The following is a 17082-nucleotide window of genomic DNA, read 5'->3' as shown; positions in this document are numbered from 1 at the left end:
TCTCCCCTCTCCCCTCTCCCCTCTCTCTCTCTCCATTCTTTGTGTGATACAATTTGATTTGTATGGCAGATATACCCTAGACTGTTTACAAATTCAAGCAGATTAGAAGAATCTGGCCATGTACATCAGATATGTATACATGGGTATGCTCTGTCATATGCAGAGACACTCAATCTGTCCCAGCTGTATTTGCTTATAAGCCAGCAGCACTTCAGTTAAAGTGGATCATAGCCATTCAACCTACCACAGCAATTTCAAGCTTAAAAATATTTTAAACTGTGTCTAGTTCAACCACTAATTCGGTGCTTGAACACTACCAGGGTGGTCCAAGCAGAAGATTCTCCAGTAATTGCTTGACCTTCTTGAGTCACAAAGCTCACAACTGTTTAAGACAATGCTAACCAACTTCAGAACCTGGAGAAGATGTTTCTCTATAAATTCACCTATCTGTTATTTTTTTCTGGGTGAAACATTTTCCCTGGTTGTACAGCTACAAACTGACCTGAGTCAAAATTGCATCTTTGTTGCTATTAGTTGAGACTCTGGCAAATAACAGCTCAGTTTGTTCCTTTGCAAAATGGATCTTGGTAAATAGTGCATGCAAATTGACTAGCCCTCTAGTATCTTCAACAACTGCACATAGTAAGTATTTGAAACTATGTTAACTAAACCAATAACTATTATTTACCCTTGGTATGGTTTTCTTTTGAATGTGTGTTTGAGTTGGGGGATGGGGGGGAATGCATGCATATGTGGGTGGAGGGCAGAGGTCATCATGGGATATCTTCATCATTCTCCATGCTATTTTTTAAAGCAGGGTCTCTCACTGATCTTGGAGCTCGCTGACTCAGCTAGAGCAGCGAGCCCAGAGGATCTTCCGGCCTCTGCTTCCCCACTGCTGGAATCACAGACTATGCACTTGGCTTCTTGTATAGTGTTGACTGTCCAAACTCAGGTCATGTGCTTGCAGAGCAAGCAGCTTACTAACTGAGCCATCAACCCAGCCTACACTGATTTGGGTTTTAGCAGTCATTCCTCACATCCAATCACCAGATTTTCAAGGACAAAAATGCATCCAGTGTAGTAAACATGGCTTTTTTCAAACAACCCACTTGCCCCTCTGCCACACGTCCCATACTGATATTCCAGAGTAGGAATACAGTCCCACAGTAACCTGGGCCATTCATGTTTAACTTCTTCCTGTGCGGTCCTGAGTTCATCTGATCCTTGATCTTGTGACCAAAGTGTAAATTGTAAATCCCAGAGTGATTCTTGACAAAGCAGAGGTGAAAACCAGAGAGGTCACTGTGAAGAGCTACTGTGTAGGGGGTTGGGGGGGGGGTCTCTTCCACCTCCATGGAGTTTGGATGAATTTTCATCAAACAGCAGGAACTAGGAATACTTTGAATCCACTTCAAATTCAAATCCTCTCTCATTCTAGAGAGAAAACAGGACCAGGACCACCGTGCTCTTCAGCCTTTGACCTGGTGACCCTATCTATACTGATTGTGACTTTTCCGTGATCTTCAGCCTTTGGCCTGGTGAGTCCATCTATGCCTGATTGTGACTTTTCCATTTGTTTAAGTCCCAGGAGATTACAGCAAACGCGTGTACCAGGGCGTGAGAGTGAAGCACACAGTCAAAGATCTCCTGGCAGAGAAGCGGTCCAGGCAGACGAGTAACCCCAGACTCAATGTAAGTCCTGATTAACTCCATTTGAAGCCCCTGATAAAGCAAACTCTCTCCTCTCCTCCTTTACCTACGCATCACTGTCTCACCCCCTGGCTCTGATTCTTCTCAAGAGACTTTCCTTTACTAGAACATATGCCAGAAAGACTTTGGGTTTTGTTTTGTTTTCTTAAATTCCCTCCCTAGATAGACAATCTTTCCCTGTTGAGGACACCCACGTGATAGTCTCTGGGGACTTGTCTATTGGCATCAAGGTTTTTACTTGAACTTTTATTCTCTATACTCTCCCCATTGTCCTGCTCATCCCATTTTTACTGTAGTTTTTGTTGTTGTTTGTTTGTTTGTTTTACTTTTGAAATAGTATATGTCTCTCTATTTATCTGCTATTGGTCATATGACCCTGGAGATAGAATGTATTTATTCTCATGTCATGCAAATAACAGTCCACAAATGCTAGCCCTTCTCCTTAATAAGGTGCTTGGTGTGACAGAAAGAACACGCATAGAGAGGGGACTTTGGCCTGCCAGGGACCGTCTGTGTATGCAACCCCTGCCCCCAGGAAAGTCTCTGAACCCAACAAGAAATGAGAACCCAAAGTGAGCTTCAGGGTTCTTCATAACATAAAAATGTCTGACTGTCCCTCACCTCAAGGCATGTGCATTAGTTACTGGCAATGTCTCCAGAGCTCTGTGATCTAATTGCGGACTACTTCAGTTAGAGACAATAGAAACAGGATGTGTCTGGACTTTTCCGCATGCCCCAGTCACTGGTAGAGAAAGACTCAGAGCTTGAGGAGTTGCTGCCCTTTTGCATATATTTTTGCTTATATTCTCCATCTGATGAATGTGATTCATGATAAATCCCCAATAGGTTTGGAGTGCCACTGGTGTCTGTCAGTCACATCTGCACTGGTAGCTCTGCTCGCTGCCTAGTAAGTTACACTCGGGACTCAAAAAGTGACTAGAACTAATATGAAAAGTTAATGTCATGTATTCTATTAATACAATAGCCTGAATGCTGGACATGTAGGCGACCAGGAATAAATAGAGCAGCAGCATCCAGCATCTAGTGCTGGGCACACAAGGGAAGCACTTCCCCTGGAATACCTGCTGACGCGTTTGCTGCCACCTTCAACACAGCTCCAAAGGCAAACTCCGAACATAAGTGATCAGCTGCAGAATCAACTTCTGTATCCAAGAGCACCTTTTAGCATACATCCCGCTACCCCTCTCATCAAACAGCCTCTTCCCTTCTACTCCGACAATCAGAGCTTAGCGTACACAGAGAAATCTGAACAGCTGGGCTCCTCGCCTGATCCTGATTTGGTATTTCTCTGAGTGCCTGCTCGGAAGCATCTGGGGGAGGGGGGGGAGGGTGTTCTAAATATCATCACCAGACTGAGAGGGAAATCAGAGGGGGTGGTGGTGGGGGTCTTCCTGAAGCTCCTCAAAATGAACAACTGCAATGTGCAAACGGCAGGAATGCTCGGCCACAACTTCAGACGCCTGATTTTCAGAATGACCAAGGGAAACTTGCAATTAGGTAGAAAAGAGGCACATGTAGGCACACGAAGGGAATGGACCTTGTGTCTGCACGGTGTAACTGAGGACAGAGGTCACACTTCTTGGTATCACAGATATATACATACAAATAAGACAGAGCATTGGGCTTCTGTAAAAAGGTGTGCAATATAGAAAGATAACAAGGCAGAATACACCCAATTGGTGAATTCACATATGTTTTTAAAAATTAAAGGGCTACATGCCCAAGACCTATAAATACCAAGACATATTTTTTCTTTTTTCTCTCTATTTTTTAAGTTTTTCTTTTTTAAAAGATGAAATAATATAATATTTTCTTATATAATAATGTTATATTATATAATAAAATAATATAAATACAACTAGTCAGTTACAGTAGTTAAATACCAATATTTTACTAAATGTAGGAGACTTTCATACAATATATTTTGGTCATATTTACCCCTAACTCTTCCCAAATATACTGTCCACTTCCCAACTTTACATTCTCTTTTTTTGTTTTTCTATAACCTATTGAGTCCAATTTGTGCCACCTCAGTTGGTGTAGGGCAATGACCACAGGAGCACAGGCAACCTATCAGGGTCACACTCTTAAAGAAACCCGACTCTTCCTCCCCACGAAGCCATGTACTGTCCACAGCTCCCCTGTTAGATGTAGGGCTTGTGAACCCCTCTCCCTTCCATGCTGGGATGTGAGTCTGGCTTGTCCAGATCTGTGCAGGCAAACACAACCGCTGTGCATTATGAGTGTAGTCATCCTGCCATGCCCAAAGGATATGGTCCTGCTATAGTCCCCCCTTAACCTGCGACTCTCAGCCTCTCCACCCTGTCTACTGCAATACTCCCTGAGCCCTTGGGGAAAAGGCACCTTATACGTGTCCTGTTTGTGTCTGAACACTCCACACCCACTTACTCTCTGCACTTAGGCCAGCTTTTAATCTCTATGGTAACCACTATCCACTGTACAAAGAGACATCTCTGATGAGATCTGAAAGCTACACCCACTGAAAGCACATGATTCAATTTCATCTAAGAACACAGATTTTCCCCTTGACCCATTTGAGGAGGTGGAGTCAGGAAATGATCCTTTCAACACTTTCTCCTTGAATAACAATTCTCTTCCACATTGTGGTTTACATAAGGAACAAGTTCCCTAACCTCACTAGCAACTCAGCTTCTTATCTCTTATCTAACTAAGCCATGGGTGTTGGTCTAGTAATTACTGAGAAACTAGGAACCAAACTGGGTGTGGTGGGGCATGCCTTTAATCCCAGCACTCCGGAGGCAGAGGCAGGTGGATTTCTGAGTTCAAGGCCAGCCTGGTCTACAAAGTGAGTTCCAGGACAGCCAGGACTACACAGAGAAACCCTGTCTTGAAAAAACAAAACAACAACAACAACAAATAGGAACCAGATATGTGGAGCACATATACAGTCTGCTAAATACCAAATAATCTGGTAAGAAAAAAGAATCATCTGTTAGGAATACACATTAAAAAAAATACACATTCATATAGCCAAACACTAAACTGGAATGCTTACGACCAGACCATATACATATGCAATATGAAAATAGCTATAATATTTATGTGAGGATAGAGTGAGGTGGTTTTTCATGTGTGTTATCTCATTTTATGGGCATATTATCTGAAATTTGCATTTACATTTTACAGATGAACATGTTGAAAACAGGATAAAGATGTGCTAGAAAACAAGACAGAGAATTAGGGATGCTGGAGAAATTGGAAGACCTGAGTCAGGTTCCCAGCACCAAAGGCAGGTGGCTCACACCTACCTGTAACTCCAGCTCTGGGGCACCTGTAACTCCAGCTCCTCTGGGGCACCTGTAACTCCAGGTCCTCTGGGGCACCTGTAACTCCAGGTCCTCTGGGGCACCTGTAACTCCAGCTCCAGGGCGCCTGTCCCTCTCTCTTGGTCTCAGGCACATGGCATATACTCACACAGACACAGAACTTTTATTTTTTAAAGTAGATCTTCTGAGTCTTAATTCTGTATTTCAAAAGAAATCTCAGAGTGGACTAAGGCACAGTAGCCTTTGATACATGAAAAACAGAGGAGGGGGAAGGGAGGGAGAGAAGGAGGGAGGGAGGGGAGGAAGAGACGGAAGAGGGCATGTATGAGAGAAAATAAGTATTAGATAGAAAAACTAGCAACAGAAAAATATTGCTTCCATCCATGATACTGTCAGGGCCATCCTGAGTGGTACATGGGACCTTAACTCCATGTGATGTTAAGTCATCTCCATCTGTGGTACTGGCAGGGCCATCCTGGGTAATACATGGGACCTTAACTGCATGTTCTCATTGTATCATCTCAGTACTAGAATCTGCTTTCTCACTCTGATGACGTTTAAGCTTCAGTGAATAAGTGCATAACAGCCAGTGTGAACTTATTTTGGACTTTCAGCATCTCTATGAATTGATTTTACTATTCATTTACTACTTCGGAATACTGAGAAATCTATCTAGAGAGATATTACCATCAGTCAGCACTCACTCTTCAGGCCTATTTCTATCCCTGCTGTAAAGGCAACTCAATGAGCAGAAACCACGGAGCATCCTGCTGCCTGCAGACCCTCACTCACAGACTCGGATTCCGTCTCAAAAGCACTGCCGAGAGCACCTGCTTTCCTTCGTGCTGATCCATAAGGAGATAGTGGGTCTCCACTCTCAGGTGGGCTGATAGTAAGGAGACTGCTCATGAGGCACAAAATTTCCAAGTGACAATATGGCTAAAGGCCAATGACTAATGCTCCCAAAGATCCCACATCAATACTCTGGGACCTGTTGGCTGATACATGATTAAACGGCTTTCGAGAAATTTACCTGGTTGGGCATTTAATGCAGTCAAGATGTAAGGACAGCTTTGAAAGAGAAATACAGAGAAGATACCAGAGGAAAAGGTAAAGCAAGCCTTTCAGCGAGGCTGGAGCAATGAAGCAACCATGACAGAAGCCCGAGTAACTGCAAAGGCCGGAAGAAGCAGAGGGTAGATTCCCCACTGAAGCCATAGCAGGGAACAGGCTGGAAAAAAAACAGAAGGTAGATCCCTAGTTGAGCCCCAATATCAGGGACAGCTTCCAGGCAGGCTTGGGGTGTCTGGCTTTCAGAACCAGGAGAGCACACTCAGATGGTTCTCGACACTGTTTAATAGTGATAGGTTAGAGCTGCCCTAGGAAACTAGTGCATGTATTATGAAAACTTAGGTCCCCTCGACCAATATGCTTCCAGAAGCAGTTCTTAGATGCCCATGGTAGCTGCTGGCTCCTTCTCACCACTCTCCAGAGTGAAATAAGCTGAGCTTTTCTGTCTTCACAGAACAACTTCCTCAAGAACAACTTTCATGTTCTTGTTTTTTGTTTTTTCAGTAAAGTTTTATAAACTATCATAAAATTAAAAATCTTGGAACAAGCAAGATTTTGACCAAATCATTTCCATTATTTTACCTCCCATATACTGTGTCTTGGCAGATGGTTCATCTCCATGTACTTTTAAACTGTGAATTTTTTTTTTTATATTTTTTTCTCAGGTTTGGTTTTGTTTTCTGTAATTCCTCACTCTTTCCCTGGACTTCTGCCAAGGTAAAGAAATAATAGATAGATAGATAGATAGATAGATAGATAGATAGATAGATACCACTTGCCAACACCTGGTACTAAAACTATATAATTAGATTTCTGACTGATGAATTTTCTTTTGCAACTACACTATTTCAATTGAACTCATAAAAGCTAATCATTTAACATTTTAAGAATCACATCGCAAAATTCAATAAGCCCTGTTATCTTATCTACAGAATAAAAAAAGAAAAGAATAATCCTAATTGCCATGATTTTTCTGCTCTGTTTTGAAATTCAGTCAACAATTCGCAGGCTATTTAGCTCACTAATCAAGTTTTCCTTATGCAATCATAAAGATTCATCTAGAGTCACTGAATGCACAGCAGCTGGCAAGAGGGGGAAAAGAAAAGCTGTTTGGAATTTCAATTGTGTGGGAGGGTAGGGGAGTACCTCGTCCTACGTGGGAGGCTATGCAGGGTCTGGAACCAGGCTCCGGTGGCTAGTCTCGCGCGCAGATTGGTGGATACGGTGATAACTTTCTGGGCACACCCACGGAAACCCTGTAGTCAGTAACAATAGCCAAGCAGATGTGAAGGTCTGGGTTAATATTTTACATAAACACAAGGAAAAACAAACAGAAATATCTGGCTCCAGTTTTGAAAGCCTTTAACTGAAGGAAATGCCAAGAACTATTTCCACGGAGGAAATATTTGGATTATGCTGCCTTGAAGTATGCATAAAAATAAATGTAAAACAAAAGTTACTTTCATATGGTGAGACCCTTCCACGCCCACTGTGAGTGTTTGCTTCTCAAATATTAGTTATTACACCTCTGCTCTATTTCCACCCAGTCCTAAGTCCTTCCACTTCAATCCGCTGCTTAAATCTCTATCAGGGACATTCGGGATACGGCCGTATCTCGGTTAATGATTTGTCCTAATCATTTTTCGGGTGAAAACGTTGTGAGTAGAGGAGCAAAGCCTGGCAGTGGGCCACACGTGGAAGAAACTCTGAACAGCAGGTAACTGGGTACCATTGAGTGATCTTTATGGCCTGGACTCATTGAAAATGTTTGATCTTTGATGAGAGGGGTATGAGAAACACTAACTACAGGACAGGTGTCCACTGGCTGGCTCGGTTTGGGGACTACCTTTGCAGTAGGTCCACAATGGAAGGTTTGTTTAGTTCCCTGCCCAGGTGTTGCTCTGCTCTGCCAATCATATGCACACTCCCCTTCCCACAGAATATAAACCTGTGACATCCCGGTCTGTGATTTGCATCTGTATTTCCTGCGAAATAGTAGGAGGGAAAATACGTAGCGAGTAAACCATATATTTTGTTATCTCCAAGGTTTCTTTGACTGCCCTGAGACTTCCCTTCTGTCCCCAGGTAGCCTGAGTCTCTTCCAGGCCCTCTCTGTAGCTCCGTAAAGTTAATTGCATTCTCCTTTCTCAGCCTTGATGTCTTTGTCAGCAATTAGAGTTGAACCATATCCTAAGACTCTGCTCTTCTCACACCCAATTCTGTTTGTATTTGTCTGTCTCTGTGTGTGCACAGGTTTCTTATACATATTTGTATGGGTTCACATGTGGGAGGTATGCATGTATGTGTGCATACATATGTGTACAGAGGCTACAGGGCAACCTCAAATGTGATTTAAGAGCTCTGTGAGACTGTTTCTTACTAGGCCAGAACTCACCAGTTGTGCAAAGCTGACTCTGCGCAGGGTGTCGTGAGTAACTGTCAGTCTTTACTACCCCAACTCCGGTGATCACAAACTCCCATCACCGTGTCCAGGTTTTTATATGAGGGCTGCAGGGTTAGATTCAAGACCTTCTGGTTTCAGGATAAATACTTTACTAATTAAGCCATCTCCCCAAGCCCAGTATTCATTTCAAAGTAAATTATATTTTATGTATTTGAGATTTACAATATGATGCTATGAGATAACATGTACCTAGTGAATTGGTTACCATAGTGAAACATTGTAACATATATACACAGATGGATACACACATAGGCACATGCGCGTGCACACGCACGCGCGCGCACGCGCGCGCGCGCGCGCGCACACACACACACACACACACATGTATCATTCTATACAGTTACTCTTCTGTGACAAGAGCTATTACAATATACTTCTATTGCAAAGGTCCTCAGCAGTACAGTTATATGAACTGCCCCCCTCCATATCGAGCATTAGACCTTTTGACCAATTCTGTATATTTCCACCCTTGAACTACAGCTCAGGATTTCATTTTGAAGACTGAAACCTTAAAAAGTTTATCCTTTTCCTTCAGCCTCTTTATTTTGGTTATTAGTTTTCAAATGTTCTCATCTCATTATTTAGCATTTAAAACAGATCTCCAGAAGTTAGGGAGATAGCTCCATGGCTCAGTGGGTAAAGTGCTTTCTGAGCATGCATGGGGACTTTGATTTGTATCCCATCCACCCAAGTAAAATCTGGGCGTGGTGGTGTCTGCTCATAACCTCAGGGCTGGGGCCAGGGAGGGAGGAGAGAGCATGCAGATTGTGGAAGCGCATTAGATAGCGAGTTTGTAAAGAGACTCTATCTCAAATTAATAATAATAATAATAATGAAGTAGAGGGGCTAGGGAGATGGCTCAGGGATAAAGAGCTTGCTGTACAAGCATAAGAATCAGACAGAGAGGATGGAATCCATCCATGAAGATAGTCCTGATTTCTGAGTCTCGGCTTTGTCCCATAGACATGGGGACAGCAATACCCACCACAGACAGTAACACAAGTGAAATCGGGTGATGTCTGCAGAACACCTGGTGTGTCACATGACACATCCTGCGTGCTCGGCATGCAGTGGCTTTTATGGATTTATGGCAGCTGACACTTGATAAGCACCAGAGAAGTAAGTGCCAACCTCAGCTGGACGAATGCTAGATTACGGGGTGTTCTGAGAGCAGGTTGGGGAGTCAAGCTCCTCTACCCTCGAAACTACCATTTCTAATAGAATGGAAACATGTCAAACCTCTAACTTTGTAAGTTAGGGAAAAAAAAAAACTAATTATTCTGAGTGAACAAAACAGAAAAATGGCAGACATGAGAGTCTTTTCATGAAACGGAGTTTATTTTGTTGCTTGGGATTATTTTTAATTGATTTAATTGAATAATTATACATATTTGTAATATGATATTCAATATACATGTGCAATATATAATCAACAGTGTGCCTGGCATAGCCATCCCCTCCGGCCCTGGCCGTTTCCTCTGTTAGCTGTATGGCTACATGGTCAGTTACCAGCCAGAGCTTGATTCTGATGCGCAAGGAGACTTCAGTCTGCCTCTTCTACTCAGATGCACTCTTCTGTCTGCTAGTCATGCTCTCTCCTTCCTTCTCGCCACACACACCTCCGCTGGCCCTCCCCAGCTTCTGGTACCCACTCTAGGAGATGACTTTGTAGAGGCTGAAGATGTCATGGAGAACAAGGAGAACTTGCCTTCCTAGCCTGTTTTGTTTAACATAATGGTGCCACTTCCATCCGGGACGCCACAATTACAGCTTTCCTCCTTTTTGTAGCTGAATAGCATCCTATTACGCATATCACCTCATCTCCAGCTATCTATGGGCAGCTCAGGTCACTCCTTGTCTTAGAAGCAGCGAGCTTAATTGGACACTGCGCCAGTGTCCGTCACCCTCTTCCCTCCTGTGGGTCAAGACAGTTGAACGTCTAATCTAACAGCTATGGCTGAGATATCTCAACTGCTTCACTCTGCAATATTAAAAAGCCCAAACCTTAGCTACTCTCAAATAAGGATTTGACTTATTCATCATAAACTCTCTATTTTATGAAAAACCTGGCTTCAGACAGCGGGGGGCGGGGGAGAGGATAAAAACCAGGGTGTGCTAGCGGCTTCCTGACCTGACAGGACTTCCTGAAGCTACTGTTCCTCAGGGTGAGAGGGTCTTGGGAGAGGTGCACAGGGGAGGGGATCAGAGTTCTCCACAGCGCAAGGTACCCTCCTTTCCCTGATGGGCAGAGTTGTTTTTCCTCCTAACTCAACGGATTTCCTCAGACCTCAAAACATGTTCCACCCACGCCCCACCATAAACACACACACACACACACACACACACACACACACACACACCAAGCTCTAAACAGAAAAATCACATAAAGCACAAAAATAATCACATGACCTAAGTTTGACACTAAGTTTAATATCTGGACAAGGACTGGCATGGGTGGTATAATTGTATTGAGTTTGTCCTTTCTCATAATAATAATAATAATAATAATAATAACAGTTGGCACATATCTGTTTATCCCAGCACTGGAGAGATAGAGGCAGGAGGGTCAGGAGTTCAAGGTTGTCTTCAGCTACATCATGAACTAAAAGCTACATGAGACCCTGTCTCAAACACTAATCATAATAGCTGTTATTTACTGCTGAGCTCTGAAATAGAGGCTTAGCAAATATCCCCATTTCTGTATTTTAAGATATATTCACTTATCAACAAGAGCTCAGCAGCCTCCAAAGGAAGTCGGGTGGGAGAGTGAAGAATCAGGTAGAAAGCTACAGAGCTTACATTTGGACCCAGATTTATGGGACTCTAGAGGTTTTCTTTCATCTGATTGATGTGTTGTCACTGTGCATCTACTTTTAAGACTGGGTCTCATGTGGCCTCAAGCTAGTCTCAAATTCACTATGTAGCTGAAGATGACTGAAGTTCTGCTATTCCTGCCTCCACCTCCAGAGTTCTGTGATTACAGGTGTGGACCCCATTCACGCCTCGTTTTTGTAGTTCTAGCATCAAACCTAGGAGAGGGGTTTTTTTGTTTTTGTTTTTTTGTTTAAGCTAGACTAGAATTCAACCAATTGAGCTACATCCTCAACTATATGGACTATACTGCCTTCTTTTTTTTTTTTTTTTTTTTTTTTTTTTTGGTTTTTCAAGACAGGGTTTCTCTGTATAGCCCTGGCTGTCCTGGAACTTACTTTGTAGACCAGGCTGGCCTCGAACTCAGAAATCCTCCTGCCTCTGCCTTATACTGCCTTCTTAAATGTATATATTCATAACAAGGTGGGACAAGGCTTGGAATCACCACTAATTTTCAGATCTTTATACCACGCTTCAGACTCCATGTATAAAATGATGGGTTCCAGTTATGTCTTGTTCACCCCCCCCACCCTCCACATGTGACCTCCATACTTACCATTGCAACAGATAAGTAGACTATCCAGGGAACACCCCTCCAAGACCAAGACTCTCCTTTCCTGTGATTCCAACATACTTTTTTTTAAAAAAAAGACTAGACTCCCCAAAGGTTCTCATTTCTTTTAACAGTTTTCTCTAGTTCAATTTCCAAATCTGCTGCTAATGCACAGTCCACACTCGCCTGTCATCCCTCTCCCCACTAGACCACCAGATCACACGGGTCTCTCCACAATCCCACCCGGTGTACGAGACAGCCTGATCCAGAATCCTCTCACCTCACACACAGAGACACTGAAGAAGCTTCCCTTCCATACTCTTAAAAATCCATAGGCGTCCCTTTTCTTCAGAATCCCTGGGGCTCACACAAGCCACTCCTCTCTCGAATTTTCTCTTCTATGTGCTTACTCCCTTCAGCCTCTTGTGGCTTCCACTCTGATCTGAGGGGTTAATGTGGCCCCTACTTTCTCAAGCAGACAAAGAAACGTGAACTTCATTCCCAGGACCAAGTCTCACTTGAGGGGAGATTACTGAACATGCTGTCCCTAGAGACCCATCCCTTGCTGTGAGCTTACTCCCAAGGTTGCACACATGAAAGAGCATTCTTTGTATTTTGATGTTTGAGTAACATATATAAATTAATTGAACCTAGGTTTCATTGTGACATTTTTAATACATGTATATATTTTGATCATATCCACCCTATTTTCTTCTCTTGGCTCCCTTCCCCTCCTACTTATTTCCCTCCTCTTCCCAATTAGTCTTCCTTCTTTCATGTCTTTTCCTTTTTGAATGACTCAGTGAGTCTCATTAGTGTTTCTTACAGGCATATAGGCAAGGGGTGGCCTGTAGGCACATGAGCACCTTTTCAATGGTTAGACTATAAAGAAAATGTTTTGTCTTCTCACCTACCAACTATTAATTGTATAGATTCATAAAGGTGTCTTCAGAGAAGAGATGGGACCCCTGTGAACTCCTCCCTCCACAGTCTAGGATGTTGGGAGATCTGTTTGGGTCTTATGTAGATCTTGTGTGTGTAATCACATTGGATCCTGAAGAGTGTGACAGCCACTATTGGCCATGCCTGAAAGGCAGTGTTAGCAAATACAGAACTAGAGAAAGAAGAAGACAGCATCCTTACATGGTACTTTCTCATTGATATATGGGAAGAGACTGGAGGATAAAGACCACCAATGCTCTCATTCCCTGAGATCCTATAGCAAAAGACAAATGGAATCCTTTTCTAATATGGAACTCTAACTTTAATCAAAATACACACACACACACACACACACACACACACACACACACACACACACAGCTTCTAAGCTTTGCAGTCTAACTCTGGTCGCACTTTAGTGATTATACTGACTAGCAGTGGCGGCTGGAGGAAGCCGTGCAAAGTGAAACTCAGATGCTGATTACCCACGTTTTAGAAGTGTGGAGTTGATCACATAAATTCACAGCTACCATCTAAGATCTAAGAATATAGCAATGTAAAAATGCCATTTGAAATGGGGGGTTGTAAAGTTTCAGACAAAGTTCCCCAAGCTCTGAAGACATGAGTGCAAAAAAAAAAAAAAAAAAAAAAAAGTCAGTGACATGCTTTGACATGCCCATGAGTGGTGTGGATTTCCTAAAATTAACCATTAAACTTATTGTTCACCTCTGCGACTCTCATAGTTGGAACCAATCCTATAATAGTTTTGGCTTCAGTAAGATTACTTTGTTTGCCTAAGGCACAATGAACTGTCACCACATGGCTACTGTGTATTTAATAGTTTGCTACTGTTGGGAGTTTTATGTTTTCTTATATTTTTATTTTTCCCCTGTGGTTTTTTTCTTATATTTTGAGAAACACCTCATGGTTGTTTGGTTATTAAAGCTATTGAGAAAACTTGAATTTTTAATACATTTACTTCATTTTGCCTTACTATTTTTTTCTATTCCCCATTAGTTTTCAAGACTTTTTTTGTTTTGTTTTTGTTTGGGGGGGGGGTTGTTTTTGTTTTTGTTTTTTTGGTTTTTCGACACAGGGTTTCTCTGTATAGCCCTGGCTGTCCTTGAACTCTCTCAGTAGACCAGGCTGGCCTCGAACTCAGAAATCCACCTGCCTCTGCCTCCTGAGTGCTGGGATTAAAGGCGTGCGCCACCAGGCCCAGCAGTTTTCAAATTCTTAATAGAGGGAATCCACATCTAATGGAAGAGTATCTTCCCCATACCTTTTCCTTGTTCTCGAGGCATGGTATTTGAAAGGTTGCTCCTCAGCATCACTAAGGAAGTCCCTTCATGAGCCCAGAAATAATAATAATAATATAATAATAATAACAATAATAATAACAATAAACATTTTCTTTTAAAAAGATTTTTTATTTTTATTTATATGAGTACACTGTAGCTGTCTTCAGACACATGCCAGAAGAGTGCATTGGGCCCCATCATGGTTGTGAGCCACCATGTGGTTGCTGGGAATTGAACTCAGTACCTCTGGAAGAGCAGTCGGTGCTCTTAACCACTGAGCCATTTCTCCAGCCTGCCCCCCTCCCAAAAAAACAAAACAACATTTTCGGAGCACTGGATGCCTGGTAAACGCAAAATGCCGTTTTTGAATTTAGGGACACACATTCTACGGTTGCTCTTCATTTGAATGGATGCTTTATTTTCAAAGGCTTTCCAGACCCGCCTATTGTCTGACTTTAATTAGCCCACTGTCGTGCCCTGTTTGGAGAACTGAACCACACTTCCAGAGTTTTCCGTGGTCCCCACCCAGCCACCTGCTCCTGCACAATTGCAGAAAAATTTTAAATAATAATAAGAGCAAGCCTTTCATAGGGAACTTATTTTCTCAGCTGTTCTATTGGTTCTGTGGAATTTTCTTTTTAAATGTCATGAAATTTAAAATCCTTCCTGGTGGAGAATTCTTTCATGCAGCTTGCAAAAATAATCAGGTTTTACAGCAAAACAACCCTGGCTGGTCCATCTGGTGGGGCTGCAGTTCTGCAATCTCTTGGCTGGCCAAAAGACTTCCCAGTGGCTCCCCTTGCTCTAACCTAGCTGCATAAATACAAGCAGCATTTCAAAGGCACGCCAAGAGCCAGGAGTATAAAAATATGTTTCATTTTGTAACTTAGGCAATAGCAATCACTTTCTCATAGACACAGCCTGGACATAATTTTATGCCAAGCAGCGGAGCTGTTAAAATAAAAATTTTAAGAAACTGTCAAAAAGTTGGAATTCTGTCATCGTGTGAGCTTTCCAAGGGACATAAAATAGCTCATGGCTTAGAAATTGAAGACATTTGGAATCATATTTTTTAATCAAATGAGAAATTAACCATAAAGATATAAAGATGACATCCATTTTAATATTAATAGTAATTTTGATTTAATATGAATAAAGTTGCCTTAATTACAAAGGCAGCCCATTGTGTAATTGCCAAAGAGAATACACAGTAGAAAGTGTAAAGACTATACAGTAGATACCTGTGGAAGTCTTTCCACACTGCACCCCTAAGTTCGGTCTCACACACATTCTTACAGATGTTTGTTGCAACAGCTGGTTAGAACCTAAGTTGATACAACAGGTTAACTGACATCAAAATGTATCCCATATAGCCACACTGGTGACTACAAAGGAAATCGGTGTTTCCATAATAAGCTCCTTTCCCTCAGAATTTGAACATGGCTTTTGCTCTTCACTCCTCCTCTGTGCTTTTGAAAGCTTTAATCAATCATTCCTTCTACATATTCAATGATGCAGTCCCTACAGTTGCCTAGGTTACCAAGGGTGAAGCTGCCCCACACGGAGTGAGGTTTCGTAAATATAAAGTAAGTATTCATAAGGCTGCTTCACCATTCCTTCCTCAATTAAACATTATTACTGACCGTAGGGTCAGACCTGCACAGTGCACCATTAAATTAGATCATGGAAGAATGTATGGGCCTTTCCATTTTGTAGTGTGGGATGGGGAGATATGGTAGTCTCTCCATTCACCAGTGTCAGTGTGAAAATAGTCAATGGTGAGCAAAAGAGAAAAGGCCCTGGGAACTATATATGGCCAGGACAGGTGGCCAGAACAGCTCTTGGCACCTAGAGGCATGAATCAGCTATCCTCGTACAGCTACTAGAAGGATGATAAACAGACGCAGACAGAGGTGTCACCTGCTAGCTTCCTGACACTCTGCCAGACCCTCAGCATCAGATCTTCACTGGACTCCAGCAGCTGCCACTCGTTCTGCCAACAACTCCAGACCCATAGCTTCACCTTCAGAGACCGGGTTCTAGCATAGCACTTTCACCATGGCTACACCACAGAGACTCTGAAGACTTATTGCCCACTGGTGGACAAAGTCCAAGCCCTTAGCACAGCCCAACAGCCCTTTGTTGAGCTCCTGTGTCTCCCTCCCTCCAGCTCCTGCAGTCTTTCCCTGTCTTTGCACTTCCTGTTTGCATTCCCAGCCCTCACTCACACTGCTGCAAACATCGCCAGCCTTGGTTTTCTCCTCAGTGGTATGTCCTCCTCCTACATGCTTGATGATTTCCTTTCATCTTTTCAAACTAGATTCGGGTGCCATCTGTATGATGGCATATCAAGTCCCATTCTCTCAAGTCACCCCAACTCTCATCTCCTCTATCTACACCAAGTTGTGATGAAACAGATCTAGATGAGAATCCAGGCTGTGTCGATCTATAGACCAGAGGATAGCTTATAATATCATCTGAAAGATGGTAAGCATTTGGTGAGAACACTTAGCACACAGTCACAGTTTGAAGAGAACACAAACACACCTATAAAAGTTGTCACTAAAAGTGAATGATATATTCATAATGCCTTACCAGATGTAGCTTCAAGAAGCGCTGGTTCCATTGGCCTCAACTCTTATTCTAAATTCTGCTCTAATTACCCCCACACTTGTATAGCTATTGTCCCTGTGGATCTCTATACTGACTACAAAACCCATGTCTTTGTGTTTCTGGAATTACTGCAGTCCTAGAGCACAACGGGGATACATTTGTATGGAAGCAACAAAAGGAAATGCCTGCTGCTAAGGAGCAGGTTGCCTTCAGCTCCTTGCGGGG

At 42.6% G+C, this 17082-nt stretch overlaps 1 protein-coding gene across 1 annotated transcript in view; it reads left to right on the top strand.

The window, feature by feature from the left end:
• Positions 1–1590: 1590 nt before the first annotated feature.
• Positions 1591–17082, top strand: part of C10H11orf53 (chromosome 10 C11orf53 homolog) — a 29335-nt gene continuing 13843 nt past the window's right edge. Inside the window, exon 1 of the mRNA XM_021205874.2 lies at positions 1591–1695. The gene's annotated coding sequence lies outside the window, so the exon portion shown is untranslated. The remainder of the gene's footprint in view (positions 1696–17082) is intronic.

The sequence above is a fragment of the Mus pahari genome, chromosome 10 (assembly GCF_900095145.1).
Source record: "Mus pahari chromosome 10, PAHARI_EIJ_v1.1, whole genome shotgun sequence".
NCBI classification, from domain to species: Eukaryota; Metazoa; Chordata; class Mammalia; order Rodentia; family Muridae; genus Mus; species Mus pahari.
Note: the sequence above shows the minus strand (reverse complement) of the source record. Positions and strands in the feature narration are given on the sequence as shown.